General features: G+C 35.5%; 1 protein-coding gene across 3 annotated transcripts in view; it reads left to right on the top strand.

The window, feature by feature from the left end:
* The window catches only part of cald1a (caldesmon 1a), a 125,267-nt gene that overhangs the window by 29,450 nt on the left and 77,684 nt on the right, over nt 1–18,133 (top strand). For all 3 annotated transcript variants that reach the window (XR_016091450.1, XR_016091448.1, XM_088922677.1), the window contains exon 2: nt 14,071–14,150. The gene's annotated coding sequence lies outside the window, so the exon portion shown is untranslated. The remainder of the gene's footprint in view (nt 1–14,070; nt 14,151–18,133) is intronic.

Raw genomic sequence — 18,133 nt, 5'->3', positions numbered from 1 at the left:
CCTCATCTTTCTTATGCTGTTTCAGTAACAACAGCATGGCAGGCACCCACATTTATTCTGAAGCAAGAACATTTTTCACATAAATAGCTTGATTGCAGGTATCATTTACAAAGTGTGCTGTTGTTCCAGGTATTCAAAATGCCATTTCAATTTGGGAAAAGCACACGCAAAACTCAGGGCAACTGTGCAACACTATTGTATGAAGTAATCATAGACAAATGTCTTTGAAGTGTTTGCACTCTTCTTTTGTAAGTACAACACTCTTAGTACAGTTTGGTTAATGTTTTCTAAACATTAACATTTTGTTCTGATTTCTTTTTAGGTTTAGTGAATACCTAGAGTAACTGTAAAGATGTCAAATTAACAAGTTTAGAGAGGATGACCCAATATGTTTGTCCTATTGCTGAATGGTAATCCAGTAGTGAAAATAATGATTGAATTAGACTTACTGAAACATTTTAGAATTCTCTTAATGATTGCACTGGAGGACATATTTAGAAATACCATTGGAAGTACACTGTGCCACTAAGAGCTTCCTATTCCTAAAGGGCACTTGACAGTTCCTTTAAACAGATGGATGGCAGATACTAAACACTATATGGAAAATTACCTCATATATAAAACAATCTGCAAAAGTGGAAAAAGTTATTCCTGGACCAACACTTGGAACTTTTTCAAATATGCTCTAAAGTCCTCAGTGCGTGTACATATATTTTTTAACGTAAGCCATGCTTTCACAGACTATTAGGATGACACGCATTGCAAGCAAGTGCCTGTATATGGCAGCTCAACAAATAAAGTAATTTAGACAAGGGGTTGCAAAGCTACCTTTACCTCTCTTTTAGTAATATTCATTTTTATTCTCTGGTGAAGCTCATTTTAGACTCTTTTCAATAACATGAAGGATCAGCAGATTATAGGAAATAATGGTACAAAGAAATACAGTACTTAAATGTACCAGAAACTTTATAACATAATAGAAATTTGCAGAAGAGACTTTAACTAACATTAAGTTTGGTAAGGCAGTGAGCAATTGATGTTTAGATCCAACTTTCAGTTTGATATTTACACTTGATTTTACTTGCAGTGTAACTTACAATAGTATTTAAAATGCAAAAAAATCACTACTGATAAGTTAATGAATGGAATGTATTTTAATAATTAAGTTAAATAATACCAGATACATTAATATTCCACAAATTGTTTAAGAGAAGTACAAGGTGACTAACCTTATGCTGAAATTATCAACAAACTCTTGTCAAAGTAGAGATTAAATAAAATCACTACTGAGCCCTAGTGCATACCAGTATTGATGAATATTTAGATCAAAGGTACAGTACATGTTCCGATTTAACGCATAGATCCTGTTGATGTACAGAATGATAAAATACCTAATTATACTGTAAAGCAAGTAAAGTCCCATCCCCATCCATGGTGTATGCAGTTTCACTAACAAATTAAAGAACTTCTACTCCTAGAAGTCCAGGAATGGGTCTAAATATCATAGCCGTCATAGTATACTTGTTTTTGCAAGATCAGTGTTTCTTTGTGAATGCCTTGACCTATGCATGTATTATAGTTCTTATCCATTCTGTCTTTTCTGAAATTATATTTTCCTTGATTAATAATAATAATAATAACATTACTTTATTAACCCTTTACAGTTTCTTGCATTAGGGATTATCTTTTTGCATACCCCAGCTTGCTCTCCATGAGACACACAGATAGGGAGAGAGCCTGGGGTCAAAGCGCAGGGTCTGCCGTTGTACAGCGCCCCTGGAGCAGTTGGGGTTAAGGGCCTTGCTCAGGAGCCCAACGGAGTAGGATTCCTCTGCCGGCTGCGGGATTTGAACCAGCAACCTTCCAGCCACAAGTGCAGATCCTTAGCCACAGTGGTTCTACAAACATGGTTTAGACTATTGTTATAATCACTCATTTGTGTTGTGCCTCCTCTCACAATGGGTAAAGCTGCACGTTGAACTGGGTAATGAAAGAGAACATAGTAATTATTTTTTTTATTGTAAAAGAAGCCTAATTTTTGCAGTTATCAACCTTTACTATCCAAAACTATAATGTCAGATTCCTAAACAACATACAAAATTAATATACTAGAAATTTACCTTTAATTTAAGTTAATATCAAAGAAATGTGACACTCTTTTGAGTAGAGCAATTCTCCGAAATTGTTTAAACATCTTGTTTAACATTTGTTTCATTCTATGTAACATGCAGACTAGGTGGGCCAAAAGGCCTTCTCTCATTCTTATGATTGTGACGTTAAATTGAGTATTAACGCTGGGGAGCGCTAGGCCTGCAGTGTTTAGAGGAACAGTAAACCCTCCCCTCTGATGCTGTAATCATACAAACAGATAAGTCTGCACTCACTGGCAGGTCCAGGATTCCTTCTAAGGTGCCTTTCTTGACATTTTGTTTGCACTGTTTTAATTGTGCATACATCAAATACACCAAATAAAAGTGAAAAAGCTTGACATCACTCTTTAAACATAGTATACATTATTGAATACCTTATTCATCAACTCATTCTTCAATAGAGAAAAAGTCATGTAATATATTTGTTACCATGTATATACAGTATATGTTATCTGTTATTTATAATATCTGGTAGTGCGAGAAATGTAATAGAGATGATCTTTGCTTTTATAGATGAAATGAGCATTGCATTGAATTGAGCATTGTGTGTCCCAGGTCTCATATGGAGTTAGCACCCTCTGTCTCTGTTAAAAAAATTAGTAAGATATTACCTTACTAAGGGCAATTTGTCAGCCCCAATTCACAATGTTGTAAGAGTAATTCAGCTGACTATTTCCGAACATTGTTAGAAAATCATTGTCAGTAACCCTTCCTCAGTACAGTTTCAGGGAGCACAGTTCTATTGCTTTGTATTTCATAAACGTTTTCAGTTTGGTTCCAGGAAAAGAGTTTTTCTTACCATATTTGGTCATGTGGAACATTGCCAGTAAGCAGCAGTCTTTTGATGTACTGTGCATGCATCTCTGCATTTTTTTAAAGACTGCATTCTGTTATTTCCTAATGGCTTTTTCACTCTGGAAAACAATGCAAAGAAAAGGTTTAAAAACCATCAAATTATTTTTGAAGATGGAAGATGGAATGCCTGCTTTTCTGTAAACATGCTTTTTAATCTTTCAGATTTGACAAGATGCTGTCATTTTCTTTTTGTTTCTATCAATAGGATCTTATTATTCAATACTAAATTTAATCTGGTTTAAAAATGAGTACTTTGTAACCGTTTCAGTGGGACTGGAGCATTAGCATACTTTAGTGTGCTTCTGTACAGTATGTCTGTGAAAACATTTACAGTACATATGTTCATTGCGTAAAATCAATTCAATACCTGTCGGCACTAGAACTACCCTAGTATTGCTATAATGAGACAGTATGTATTGTACATCATATAAGCCAGATTCAGTAGCAATGCCCTTAGCTAAAGACTCTATAAAGTTCTTGTTTTGCTCTATTCCAAAGGTCATAAGAATGCTGAAGGAGGATTCTAAAAACAAATGTAAATGTGATCCACCAAACATGATTTTTGAGAAAACATCTGATTAATCAAACACTGAACTTTTATGTATAAAATACAAAATATTATATTAAAGGTTTGTTTAAAGGAAACTATTTCCATTTTTGAATATTTTAATAGCAGTGGAATCTTAAATGAGAATACCATACATGGGTTAGATTGTTTGATGTAAGAGAGTGTATTATCCTGTCGTCAGATCTTTTCGATTTTTAGCACTGCATACTGACCAAGTAAAGTTTGCAAAATGTCTATCGTTACTGAGTTAATTAAGCACTGTGATTCAGAAGCTGTGTCTGGAAACATGATACAATGTCTGAGAATGCAGAACTGTTTTTATCTCAAAAGAGAAACTGATTGCTTTCAGTAGTAATTAATTTAGATACCCAAAACACCTTTGCAGGCTTTACCCCTTTATTCTTTAGTGTCATGTTATTAGGGATTTAATTTTTTTTTCTTCAGTTTTGGTTTGGGTTAGAAGTGTCTTTTTGGTAATTACCATTAATTAAAAAATGGGCATTTTAGGTTATTAAAAATAAATATTTTAATAACATCCTTGATTTCTATAATATATTTATAATTAAATGGACGATGGCAAATACAAGCTCATTGTTTGTGTACTATCACTTCATTTTTAATTAAGTACTGCTGTTAAGTGAAGAATACAAATCAGAAGATTAACATTATATAAGTTGTGGATTTCAACTGCAGTATTTCCTCACTTGTTCAGGCTTTGCTATAATGAATTTTATTTTGCAGTAAGCACCACTTGCTCTCACATTTAAAAAAAAAAATGTTATCCCTTAGCATCTCATCGGTTTATCTTTTCCGGTCTTCACAAAAAAATAATCGGTCACTGTTTTTAAATGTCCACATTTATAAAGAATGGTGTATTCATATTACATAGAGCATCAACATAAACTTAGCACTATATGGGTGTGTCTTTTTAGAAGAAAAAGTATATGGATATTTTATTTTGATAACATGTTTTGGCAAAATCAGGATTAATTTGTCTTTCATCATTTACCGCGATACACTTAAGTGACTTTGGCTCTTGCGTAATCACTGACTCGACTCATTGGTGAGAGTTGATTGGGCAAAGGCGATGGAGCTATTTAACTGTTGAATGTCAAATCTGGTGAACATCAAGAAAGAAATACACATGAAGGACCTGCCGCTCCTAAGGGCGGGCTAAGCCAATATACGGGGTCTTCACAAACCAGCGATTTCTAACCAGGCAAGGTTACTGCCAAACCATTCTGTCAATGAGAATGCCCTTACCTACCAGTGTCCCTCAGCACTTGTATTCCCCAAGCAAAGCATGCACAGGGTGTGAGGCCAATTCCAAGTATTAATTGTGCCATTAATGTTTCTACCTTTAACAGACCTGTACACTGTAAATCCCAATCACAGTTGCAATCACAAAAGAAAAAAAAATGGCAACAGCAATTACAGATTGCCAAGGTGGGTCTGTCCAGATTCATCCTGCTCATGTCTGTCACATGACTGGCATTGCACCCGACCCCCATTCTTTGTTTTGCAGGTGGTGAGTCCACACAACAACTCCACATAACCATTTTGTCCTGTACCTGGGCTGGTTGTATGGGTGGCCCAGCCACTAGGTGCTCCAGGTTGATACTAGTGTCCCTGATCTAGGCAGGATTCTCTCAGTTCTTAGTGGAAACTATTACAGGAGTCTGATTAGGATCAATATTTGGCTGGCCCCTCACCTTAGACCAATTTGCCAAGGTTATCCTACCATGAGTGCAAAGCTTCCAACAGTGTAGCTCTAATGCTTCCTGGGGCCCTTTCATGGCCCCTCAGCCATGAAAAGGTCATGGTCCCAGGATGGATCCTCACCTATGGTCCCAAGCTTTGGGTTGTGACCAAAAGAATGAAATTGTAGGTAAAAGTGGTGGGTATGATATTTCTCGGTAGGGCTTCTGGGTTTACCTTCACTACAGGGTGAGGGCTTGGCAATCTGAAAGGACCTTGGAGTAGAGTCACTGCTCCTTTGGATCAAGAGGAGCCAGTTGAGGTGGTTCAGGGATCTGGGGAGGATGCCATCAGGACACCTCCTTCTGGAGGTGTACCAGACATGGCCCACTGGGAAGAGTCCCCGAGGCAAACCCAGGACATGCTGGAGAGATTATATCTGCTTGTACTGCATTCGCTAACAGAAGCACAGCTAGTAAAGCATGCTCTGCATGCCATGTTGGACATTTACCATGTACTTTCCAGTTCAAGGCATTTACATACAGTTAGTGTTGTTAATGGCTATGAATGCACACATATCACCACCAAATTTCACTCAAGCAGATATGTAACATTCAGACTGTATTCCCTAAAGAGCACTTAAATATATGTGTATCTCATCCAATGTGAGATTAAGGAATACTGAAATAAGGCGTTGTTCATAAATTCATAGTAGCCTGAGGGAAAGACGGAGGCGTTATTGTGTCAGAACTTGAAGGAGAGTACAAAAAAGAGCAGAACAAAATACCCCAGATGTCTGGCTTTGGGGCTTTTAGTTTGTTTATAGTTTGTGTGTTTTGTTACGGTATATATTACATATTTATATTTGTTTTTGAAAATTGTATTTGTTTTTGCACCTCAAAAGACAAGATATATAAAGAACGTTAAATAAACCTTCCTGAAATCATAAGCTGTTCATACATGTATTCAAATGTTTATTTTTTTCTTCTCTACATATTTTGTATAGTACATGTATGGACAAATGAGGAAGTATGTATAATTTATATTGATCTAAGTTACAAATACAAGCTTTTCAATCGTAACAAATATCACACAAAAAGATATGGCTTGATTTTGCAGTCTACAGAACACTGAAATGGTGAATGATGTAGTAAAGTACTTTTTATACAGCACCTATATTTCTGTTTTTCTGTTATGGTGAAAGTTGGGAATTTTAAAATGATTTTTGGGGGTTTTGAAACTATATATATATAAATCATCAGCCAATCAACAAACAATGTTCAGATTGTTTGATGGTGAATTATATTTCTGTATCACATAAAGTGATTTACTGAAGAGAACGTGGAATTAAATGGAAGTAAAATAGAAACCTTATTTGTCTGACAGAAATAATTCTACTACAATACACCACTAGAGAATGTAAAGGTATGTGTTATGTCTTTTTAATAGACACCAGGTTTGACCAAAAGTGTATGATAATATTGAGCACATTGATGATGCTGGCACTCATGTTTAGTAGTGTGAACAGCTGGCTGTTACATTTTCTGAAGAAACTGCTTTTTTTTCTAGAAACATAGAATTGCAGAGTTTTTGGCAGGAAGAGTACAAATGTAAAATGAAATTATTTTAATGACTCTGGTATTACTATGCAGAAGATGGCTAAGTCATTAATCCAGACAGAACTCCACAAGGTCAGGTAGCCAAGAGCTGACTTGGAGTCTAGCAATTTACTCTGTGATCAAAGATTTCGTACTTGAATAAACATTTCCTGCCACATTCAGTTGTTGTGACTGGATTACTGTTTTCTGTTGCCCCTTGGGTAATATACTTCTAATTCATCTTGGAAGTGCATGCGGACATACAAATCCAAACCACACACTTTTTTTCCCCTCCTGTTCGACCTTTTTTACTTCACAGCTTCTCACTTCAGATAATCACCGCCTTATATATTCATGAAGGGTTTCTTGCCAGTTTGGTAGCAGGCCAGCAAATCGTTGACAAATGGTTCATGTTGTTAAACCAGCAAACAAAAAAGCGAGGAGTGGGGCCCTTTAAAGGAGTCGGACACTCTTTCTTTCTGGGGAATTAAAGGCCACAAAAGGGAGAAGCTAGGAGAAGGCACTGTGCCTGGGAAGTAAAATCATTTACAGATGTGAAAATTTGAAAGTTTTTCAAATCTCCTTCATGTGGAAATTATTTGCTGTTTTCTACCTTGTATTAGGAAACCTTTATAAAGGATGGAACGCATTAATGTACAGTATAAGAATATTCTAAAGTGTTTATTTAAGGTAAACACAAACCTTGTGCTTGGTGACATTAAAGGTTTTACTACTGTACTTTGCATCGTACTAGGTACAGTAGCTAAATACCTTTCTTTTGTCTTAGTTTCTGCTTTCACTGCTTGAGAAATGTATACAGCTGAGAAATTCCATGTACTTAAATATATAGTTGACTAAAAGTAATCACATCCAGGACGAAGTTCATGAGCTTCTAAGAAGGATAAGAATGATTCTGAATTTTTAAGCTATATGTGGCATGGGCTGTTACCTTCATTGGGTCAGTTAGATCAGGTTAATCTGTGGGATCTAGAATTAATTTCCTTTGAAGAAAACTGAAAGTGTTAGATTGAAAAAAATGATGTGAAATGAAAGCTAGACTTTTTTAGTATTAAGCAGTGGTTTGCTAAATGTGTCTGAAACGGTTAACTGTTGCATCTCAGATGCAAAACTTTTTTTCTGCAAAAGACTGAGCCACTCCCAATCCTGTATATCTCATGGAAGAAGTCACTTTAAGCAGATGATTGAGAGTTACGTATCAAAACATTTTACTTCATTTTAAACTCATCTAAGGTTTTTTTTAAAATGTTCTACAATATACAGTATGTTCTGTATTAAATGTTCGTTAACAACATAGTAGTATTTCTACTTCTTATATTATTCATAAACATACTATTGTACAAATAATTCTGTATTTGTTTAATACCTTTAGGCATTCTTGGGCTTTGCAGTGCTACATCTTATGTGGCTTTACTTGAATGAAACCAGTCTATTGTAACAGCAGACAGAATATGAGCCAAATTCTTTGAGGGCTTTAGTGAAGCAGCAGTTGTCATCAGTCTGTAAATTTCATCCTTGTTCTTGCTTAGTGAGCGGAGCACAATCACACATCTTTTTGCAATAAAGCTAATTTCTATTGTTGGAAAACTGTGCCACATTCAGTAACATGTAATGTCAACATTGTTTAAAAGACTTATCTAGAAGCTGGTTTATAAAGAAATTCCTGAAACAGCTAAAGTGTATGTAGTGTGTGTGTGTGGGTTTAATCACATCTCAGAACCACATAAAGCCACTCTCAAGTTTTTGGTGAATTCTGCTGTGGTCTGAAAAACAGAAAAACTCAGTTAATTCCAGGTACCAAATGGAAGAAACTTTTGAAGCCTTTAATCTTTGGTAAAAGGATCTTTGCTACTGTTACTGTACATAAAGACTAATGTCAAGAATAGTGTGAAGGTTGCAGATTGATTGAAGAAAGCTAGAAAGCTTTGGACTTCTGATTTTCTTCACCCTAGTTTGTCAGTGATGGAGTATTGCTGTGTACTGTTTAGGTAGTGAAGGAGAACAATAACCATTCCCTCTATAGAATGGTGTGCTTGTAATTAAACCAATGTAGTTCAGCTGTGTCAGCATGCTCAGGCTGCAAAGGAACAAGTAATAGGTTTATTCCATGCTGAAAAGAGAAGAAAGAAAACAACATTTCGGCCATGGAGCCTTCTTCAGGTGTCTTCAAGGCCAAAACGTTGTGTTTTCTTTCTTTTTGTCAGCATGGAATAAACCTATTACTTGTTCCTTATTAAACCAATGTGCTGTGTTATGGTTGACATGATTTTCGATCTACCAAAAATAATATAGAAAATGCTACCTGAATTTTGTTGATTTCAAACATGGTTGGCAGCAAAATCCAGCTTGCTGCAAATGATTGAGCACATTTGTGGTGAAATGCAGTAACAACTGCTTAGTGCCACTGTGTACCTTTATAGCAATAAGACAATACAAGCAGCCTGATGAGAGCGACAAATAAAAAAATATTGTATAATGTAATAAAGCTTCTAACAAAATATAAATTAATGGTACAGAGGGTTGTAGACTGCTTTTAAGGACTGCATACAATCTAACATGAAGAAAGAACCATCAAAAAAGAGCAATCAAAAGAAGATAATAGAAATGTTCCCTGTGTACTAACATTGGGGACACTCTGTGCTGTTATATAGCTATCACATTACAGAGGGATTGGGCAGAACATATTGTAAAACCCTGCACTGTTTTGCAATAACACAGTGATAATGACTAGACTAATATTTTTTCCATTTTTTTTCCATTTTTCATATTTATTATATTTATTTAAACAAAGGTGTTGGCATAATTACTATTTGAAAATATAAACAAGGTGAAATCTGTGCTGGTTTCATTAGCCATTTCCTAAATCAGGCAGGGAACCAGGGGTGATGAATTCCTGTTTGTGAAGGACTTCAGGAACGTTCCTGTGTGTCAGGGTTCAGGGTGATTGAAATCATGGTGAGATGAAATGTGTGCCACAGGAAGCCCTGCCCAGCAGATGTACTTCTGGAATGCCTCCGACCTCTTCTGTTAATTCCCCTCGGTCTTAGTGATCATCAGTCTGTTACTACTATGTCTCTGGGTGGGGTCATCTGCACTTTTTTACACAGTGTAGTTGGCCTTGGATTTTTAGAATCCTGGCAACTGTGAGAAAGAGCTTTCCAGCCAATGCCTACTCCTCTGGTGAAGAGAACTCTAGGATCTTTGGTTGTCTGTTACTGCAATTCAATTTGTGACTTAAATCACTAAATTCCAATAATTGTCTTGAAAAACAATGCCTTTTGAAATTCAAATGCAACTGTTTCTATGTTGAACTCCTTTTGAAACGTTTTCCATGTTTTGAACAGCAGAAAAAACTAGAAAGTCAATGAGATTATTGTCCCTAAAAATGACTGTACTAGTAGGAAAGATCAAGAAATATCCCTGTCTTGCACTTGTGACTGATAAACACCTTATCAGTTCTCCACTAGAAACATGCTGCTTTCAAAACATAACAATATAATATGTGAGTATGCTTCTTGTTCTTAACTACAGTAGCATTTGGTTAACTAAGCAACAAAGCAGTATTGACTTTAATAAAATGAGCGTCACTTTAATAGGGATGTCAGAATTTTCCATTGTGATATTGAGCTTTTGAAAATGTCATCACTGTACCGTGGGGATCAGAATGCTGGTTGTTCACAATTCCAGGACACAAGTCTTCAACGTACTGTAGATGAATGGCTTGATCTATTTGGGAGTACACCACTTGGGCTCCATTTTGCACTGTAATTAAAGGTTTGAAATCCAGTTGAAGACACAGTATGTAGACTTACACAGTGAAAAAAATATATTGTATCAGTGTTTTTGTTCTCCAATGACTTTAACGTTAATTTCTTAAGACATGGTTTGTATGCCTGCCTGAAGTAAATCAAGTATTAATATAATATCTGCAAATGAATATATCACAAAAAGTTTTATTAAGCATTGTCTGCCTTGTACAAGTGCTAGATACTACAAGACGGATGCAGCAATTTTTTATGTGTGAACTCTGAGAAGACTGAAATTATTTTTACTGTCTCTCCTTACCAACCTCATAAAGTTGTCACCTTTAGTTTTAGTATTGATGGTCACAGAACCAGTCTAAACATTCATGTGAGGAACTTTGGGGTTGGTTTTGTTCTGAACCTTATATTTGAAGCACAACACTCACATTGTTGTGAAAGTGAATTTTTTAAACTACATATCTGTACACTTCTTCCAGTCTGAAGCAGAAAATGCATGTCTTTTCCAGCCCTGATTATTGTGATTCAGTGTTTGCTGGTGGATCCAAATACGTTCTTCACAAGTTTCAGCAAGTTTAAAACTCAGCTGCCTAGACCAAAACCACAAAGAATGATCTTATAACACCTGGTGTCCTCACATTGACTTCCCGTTGATTTCAGAATAAAATTCAAAATACTGCTGATCACTTTAAGGGCTTCAACTGACAACATTGATTAACTGTTAACTCCATATAAACCTGCAAATCTTTTGCTCTCTTCAGTGTCTGGGATTCTTGGAGTTATAAATACAGGGCTCTGAACACACGGAGACATTGCTTTCTGTTCTTCTCCAAGACTGTTATCTTTCTGAGGCATTTCTGAACCCACTGTACAATTCAGTCAAAACTTTAAAATCCTGTCTTAAAGCCCACATTTATATTCTATCTTTAATTATATATGTACACTTGTCTCATTCCATAGATGGATTTAGTGTACCTTGAGATGTACAGTGAAATAAAGTTTCATTATTATTTTACTTACATTTGTTGTGTGTGTGTTGTTAGTCTTGTATTGTTGCATAGTGTGCACTATTTTGTGTTGTGAGATGAAGTCTTATAGTGAATTTGCTATGTCAGTGGTTGAAGCTACAGTACCTTTCCTTCAATTAACCAACGAGAATTTGTATCCTAGAATTATTTTTTAAAAATACCATACCTGCCTTATAATAGCAATAACAACCAAGAAAACACACACAAAAAAACAGGGACTAACTTGTGCATTCCTTCGAATGACTAGACATCTCTGACATGTTCTGCACAATAACATAGTTGTTGAAGGGTGCATAATTTCTGTTTTGAAAATATAACATAACTTAGCTTACAGTAGTCTTTAGACAAAGTGTATTTAAACCTTGTGCCATTTGTGTTTAATCCCTCTGTAAAATATAACACACAATAGCAGGCATCTGGCAAAACGAATTGGTCTCTCTTTTCTTGCACTCAGAAATATACTGCCTGTATTGCATTAGGGTTGTAGAGGCAACAACAATGTGAGAGATGTAGGTACAGCATGTATGTAAGAAGGCAGAAATGCATGAAGTCATCTGTTTATTTTTTACATGAAAAAAATCTTTTTTCATTAGCTACCTTTTTTTATTTTGCTTACGCCTATATGCGAGTGGAGAGCTGGATTACGTGTAGGAACGCCACAGCTTCACAACAAATCATAGAGCTGATAACTGATATGACAGTTTCTCTTGAGAACATAAGATACAGAGTCTTATTGCAATCACTAGAGGTTTCAACTATACAGATGTTTAACTTTTCACATCTAGTTTATGAATTTTATGAATTCAGAGCACCTGGAGTTGAGCCAACAAAAATACCCATGTTCCAGTAAAAGCAGGCATCTGACATATGCATTATTAGTCTACTAGCCTCACCAGCAAACCAGTGGTATCTACCATACCATTTACCATATAAACACAAAACGCTCTTTGTAATGCAAATTGTATAATTGCAGTTATATAAACTCCAGCGTTTTGCAATGTGGAGTCGAGGCTTATTGCAGGTTGAAAATTAAGCAAAAATAGTTTGGTTTGACTACAGTTCCCCTTCATTGGAGCTTTATTGCAACAAGGCCAGGAGAATGCTTTTTGTGTTTATGTTCTATTCAAAGGAAGGAATTAATTCTCAGTAGCTCTTTGATTGTTGATTATTGTGGTGAATTGAAAGTTGCAAAATGTAAAGTTATGAGTCCCCAATTACTACTCATACATCTCTTTCTGTGTGAATTAAACATTCACGAAGGCAGTTGGCTGGAGTTCACAGTTTTGGCTTGAAAAACAATGCTTTAATTTACATCTTTAACTAACAATAAGTTCAGTCCATGTGTACATTGACAACTGTAGTAAACGTTCTGTTGATGTAATGTAGATCAAAATATTTACTAATTTTATAATTATTTTAATAGCTAATAATTGTAAATGTTGATATCTACATAATGTAGTTAATTTGGATATTTTAATTTTAGTTTATGGTTCTGTTGGAGAGATTTTTCTATATATTTTGGGGAAAAAAATGAAATGAAAGGCAAATATGAACGTAGTGAATGAACATTTTTATATGTAGAAAAATAAACAGTTCAGATATATGCATAATTTGAAGATGCAAGGTGTGCAGTTAAATCTTGTAGCAAACTGATTTCATACATCTACAGTAAATGCATGTTGTCCTTTTCAAAATATCACCATTGAGGGGTTATACACTATTGTAGTCATACTTGCAATTAAATTTTTTTTTATTTTTTTGAATAGCTTAATGATGGTAAATCTTAGTTCTTTGCGGCCAGGTTTCAGTTTTGGAAAAAACAAATTGCCGTTATTGGTCAAGCCTGTATTTTAACAGGTCGATGAGCTGGGTAGTACATTTTTTGCACTGTGAGCTACAGAATCCACATGCTGGGCCACAGTTCACTCATTTTTCATTGTTCTCCCCTAAGATGATCGTGTGGCACTCTTATTTATTGAAATTCAGTTATTTAGCCTTGCCTATAGTAAATTGTCCATACGAACCAGTTCCCATAAGCTTCTCACATGCAGATTTAATTTGCAGTGTTTCATTTCTCACCCAATCTGAAATACTTCGCTCTAAATAACGGTCACTCACGGTTACACTGACACGTAACAACACGCACTTCTATTCAGTACAGGCACTAACACAAGACTAGCATTAAAAGTACTGCTGTTGCAAGCTTAACACGTTCCAACATGTCCCTCCTGGGGTAACTTCTCTTGCACTTCCCCATGACACTCAGTCATATTATTTTATGGTCACACCTTACACAGTACATGCTACTTTTATTGTCACACTGTAAAGATGTTGAAATACTACATCCAAATATCTGCTCATCAAATTCACATGCATTTCTTTTGTTTTAAACAGAAATCATCAACCCCCAGAACAAAGAACTTTCAGCTGCTCTGTGTACCTGAGGGGATCACAGTAATCCTTTGATACATCAGGTGAGATTATGGCACCAGTTCCCTCATGCCTGTTTCTTTTGCATTATCTGAGCCAAGTAATTCCATACTGTTTGCAGCCAGTGTTTTCCCACAAGCATGTGCTGCCATATTGATAAAACTAGTAAGATTTCTGAACACTAGAAATATTTCAAACACTACAGGTTGAATTTTCACCTTAACTTTTCTCTTAGATTTTTATAAATCTAAACATATTCAAATAGCTGATAAATTACAATAGGGAAATAATTATTATTTCATAATTATTCTCAATGATATCTTCTAGCTTGTTCTATGTGGTTTTAGATTAATCTGCTAAATAGAACTGAACGTGAGTTTAAGAGAGTTTAAGTAGAACATGTTGTTGGAAATAGCCTGATGATTTAGTAGCAGTAAGAGTAATGAAGCATACTTACATACCTGCTTCATTTTATTGTCCCAGATGGAAAACTTTGCTTTGCAGGCAGGTAAAAGACATAACAGGTTAATAGCTGTGGGAATAAAGGAGAACTTCTATTCTATTTCTATTTCACTTGAATCTGGGTAGTCTTAAGTCTATGTCCAGACGGAGGGATCTGAAATTCACTATGAATTGTATGTACTGTATGTAATTCAAAGTTGCATGTACTGTATTAAGGCTACCAAACCAGGCTGCTGCAGTGAATGTTAGGACAGAATCAATAAAAGTTCTATAGAATAAAGTCATGATTGTACTACACACATTAAAAGAACAGGGTTTCCCAGAAAGAACAATCACTGTTAGCTCTTCTCACTTACCGTATAGTAAAGTAAACATTAAGCAAATGTAATGATGTCTGTCCTCAGAAGGGCTTCTACAGCAGTCTGTATAAATGTATAGGATGGGGCATAGCACACTGTCCTGAGGAGACCCAGTGCTGTTCTGATATAGGACATTTTCCCCTCGCTCTTAGTGAAGTGCTAGTCAAAAAGTCTAAGATCTAGTCTACAATATTAAAGTCTAGATTAAAATTTGAGATTCATTTCTCTAATAACTCTCTACTGGGAACTTCTATATGTGAATATATACAGATGCAGCAACTCAGAAGTAATGTAAGGGTAGCATCTTCGACTCCTCATTTAGCCCTGTAGGCAAATTGCATGGATTCATTTTCTCAAAAGACTTCATTACTAAAGAGGTCAGTGCCAGTGGTTTGAAATCATTTAATGTCTCGAGGTATTTGTGCATTGCAACTGGTATAATTGTTGCCTGTTTTCAAATTTTGGGTACTGTCTGCTGATTCAGAGATATTTTGAAAACATAATGAAACAGTACTGAGCTGCTCAGCGTATGACCTCAGTACCTGCCCAGTGATGTTATCAGATCCAAGACATTTCCTGACTTTTGTTTTTTTTTTAAAGTGTTTGAAACAGTCGGTATTTAATTCAGCCTTGGTCGAAGCAGTGAGCTTCTCTTTAAGTTCCCTGATTTCACGACTAAAGTCACTTGTGAAATTTAAAGTAAAAACTCTTTAGCTCACCAGCCTTGTTTAGAAGTACACAAATACATTTTATTTTAGGAGATTAGGAGAAATTATTATATTAGGAGAAAGGGTGAAACAGGTTAAAATAAATCATAATTTGTAAAAGTGAAGACCCTGTACCTGTACTCTTTATTTCATTGCTTCTAGTAGAGGGTAGGATTTATGAAGGCATAGAAGTCTTGAAGAGAACAAATATTTTTTAAGAAACTCAAATAGCACATAATAACTTACTATGCTTTAGGTTTAAGTTTGTTTCATCCTGCCCTCCTCCCTCTCAAAATAAGCCAAAATGTATTTTTCTCTATAGTAAAGTAATTTGTGTTTGTAATCATGAGATTAAAATCTAAACGATAAGTACAATATAATGTACTTATCACATGCATGTACCTGATTTTAGTAGAACAAAAACAGACTTTGTATGCACCCCAGTGATTTCAAATGTCCAAAACTATTGGAACACTTTGACTCTCAAGTACATTTCTGAATGTAAAAGCCAGCATTGGGTTGCATATCCCTTTGAGGGAATAACTACTTGAAGTTTCTAACCCATTGAGTTCACTTAACTCTTTGTGTGATTATTTAAGATGTTTTGCCAAGCCTTTGCTGCTGGCCCTTTCAGGTCTTGGCTACTTGTGGAGTGTTTTGAGTTTTTTTCTTCAGCACTTACATTCTCAATTGGATTTGAATCTGGAGATTGACTTGGACAGTTTACAATTTTCCACTTTTTTCACCCAATGAACTTCTGGGTTGCATTGGCAATATATTTTGTATATTTAATATATGGCAATATACCTTGTGAAGCACTGCCCAATAAGTACCGAAGTATGTTCTTCAACATAAGCAGACAGAAATGTTCTGTACACTTCAGTATTAATATTGTCGATGCCATCATTAGTTAAAGGATGTGACATTAGCTCCACCATGTTTCATAGGTAGGGTGTTTCATAGGAGGTTTTGTGGAACGTCTGTATTTTCTTTGTTTCTCCACACTTTAACCTGTCATTTTGGTAAAAGTTAACTTTGGTCTCATCTGTTTATAAAACTTAGTTCCAAAACTTTCCTGGCCCATCTTTGTACTTTGAGTATTTCTAATCTGGTATAATCTAAATCTGCTTTAATATAATCTAAACTACTTGGAGCAAATGAAAGGTATTGATTTTGCAATATAGTGTTTTTTATTCCGCTGTCTCAGACATCAGCACACTATGGATTTTGGGGTTCTCACTGACAGCTCTGATAATTTATGTGGTGTCATCTGCAGATGTATTTTTTCTTGGCCATTCCAGTTTTTGCTGATTGCTAATAATATTTGTGGTTTCTTTCTTCTATATTTCACATTGTTGATTTCTGCATGCCCAGTTTCTGTCCTATGGTTTCAATTTTACTTTTCTTTCATCTTTACAATTGCCTGTTTTTCTAATCCCTCCATCCATTTACTTGCGGCTTTACCCAAAAGAAGCAGTGAGCAGGGGAGCCGGAGCTTATCCCTGGAAGCAGTGGGCACAGGGCGGCTTACACCTTGGAGAGGACGCCAGTCCATCGAAGGGCACACACATAGACACAAACGCACACACTCACACAATATGGCCAGTAAGTCTTTGGACTGTGAGGAGAAACTTGAGCAATAGGAGGAAACTCATAAGAACATCATAAGCACTCTGATTGCACCCCAGCACTGCTAACTAATGTGCCACCATGACACTCCTAAAGCTACAAATGAGATTTGAACCTGTGCTCCTGGAAGCATTTTTGTTTCCAAAACAGCGGTTTAGCCCATGGAGCCATCTGGAATCACCCCTACAGCCTCCAACCACTAAACTCAAAGCAAAACAGGTTGATATTCACAGCTCTTTTATGAGACTCTTATTCAACAACAAGCACCTGATAAATGGTATATTCTTTAGAATCATACTTATCAGTCATTTTTCATTTTTTTATATGCAATTATTATTATTAGAGTTCATAGTTAAAATTGTTTAGACTTCATTGTTCCAATACAGTAGGAAGACAATGTGTTTGCAAGATTATTGATATTTTTATAGTAACATGTTTTTATTTATATGTCAACATAAATCAAAACAATGTGATTTTAGAATTTGAACTTAATATAATCTTGAAAGTAGCGTTGTGTTTAGACATAACTATATACTGTATACAATTTTATTTAAATACATTTATGGTATGGTCAGTGTTCTATTGGTTGGTTACAAAAGTCTCATTTGACAGTTGAACTATAACATAACAGCTTCAAAGCCCTAGATACTCTCCCCCTTCCAGTCTCATGGTGAAAACTATGCCACACAAAGTTATAAACAAAAAAGAGAAAACCAAAGAGAAAAAGAGAAAACCAAAAGGACTAAATTTGATGCAATTTAGCAAGGCAATAATATGTTGTTATATAATATGTCTGTTCATTGCAGTTATGCTCAACTAAACTGTGGCTCTGATTGATTGTGTTTTAAGAAACATTTTGGTATAAAATAG

This window comes from Atractosteus spatula, chromosome 8, assembly GCF_055471065.1.
Source record: "Atractosteus spatula isolate fAtrSpa1 chromosome 8, fAtrSpa1.hap1, whole genome shotgun sequence".
Lineage (NCBI taxonomy): Eukaryota > Metazoa > Chordata > Actinopteri > Semionotiformes > Lepisosteidae > Atractosteus > Atractosteus spatula.
This window is presented reverse-complemented; position numbering and strand designations above follow the sequence as displayed.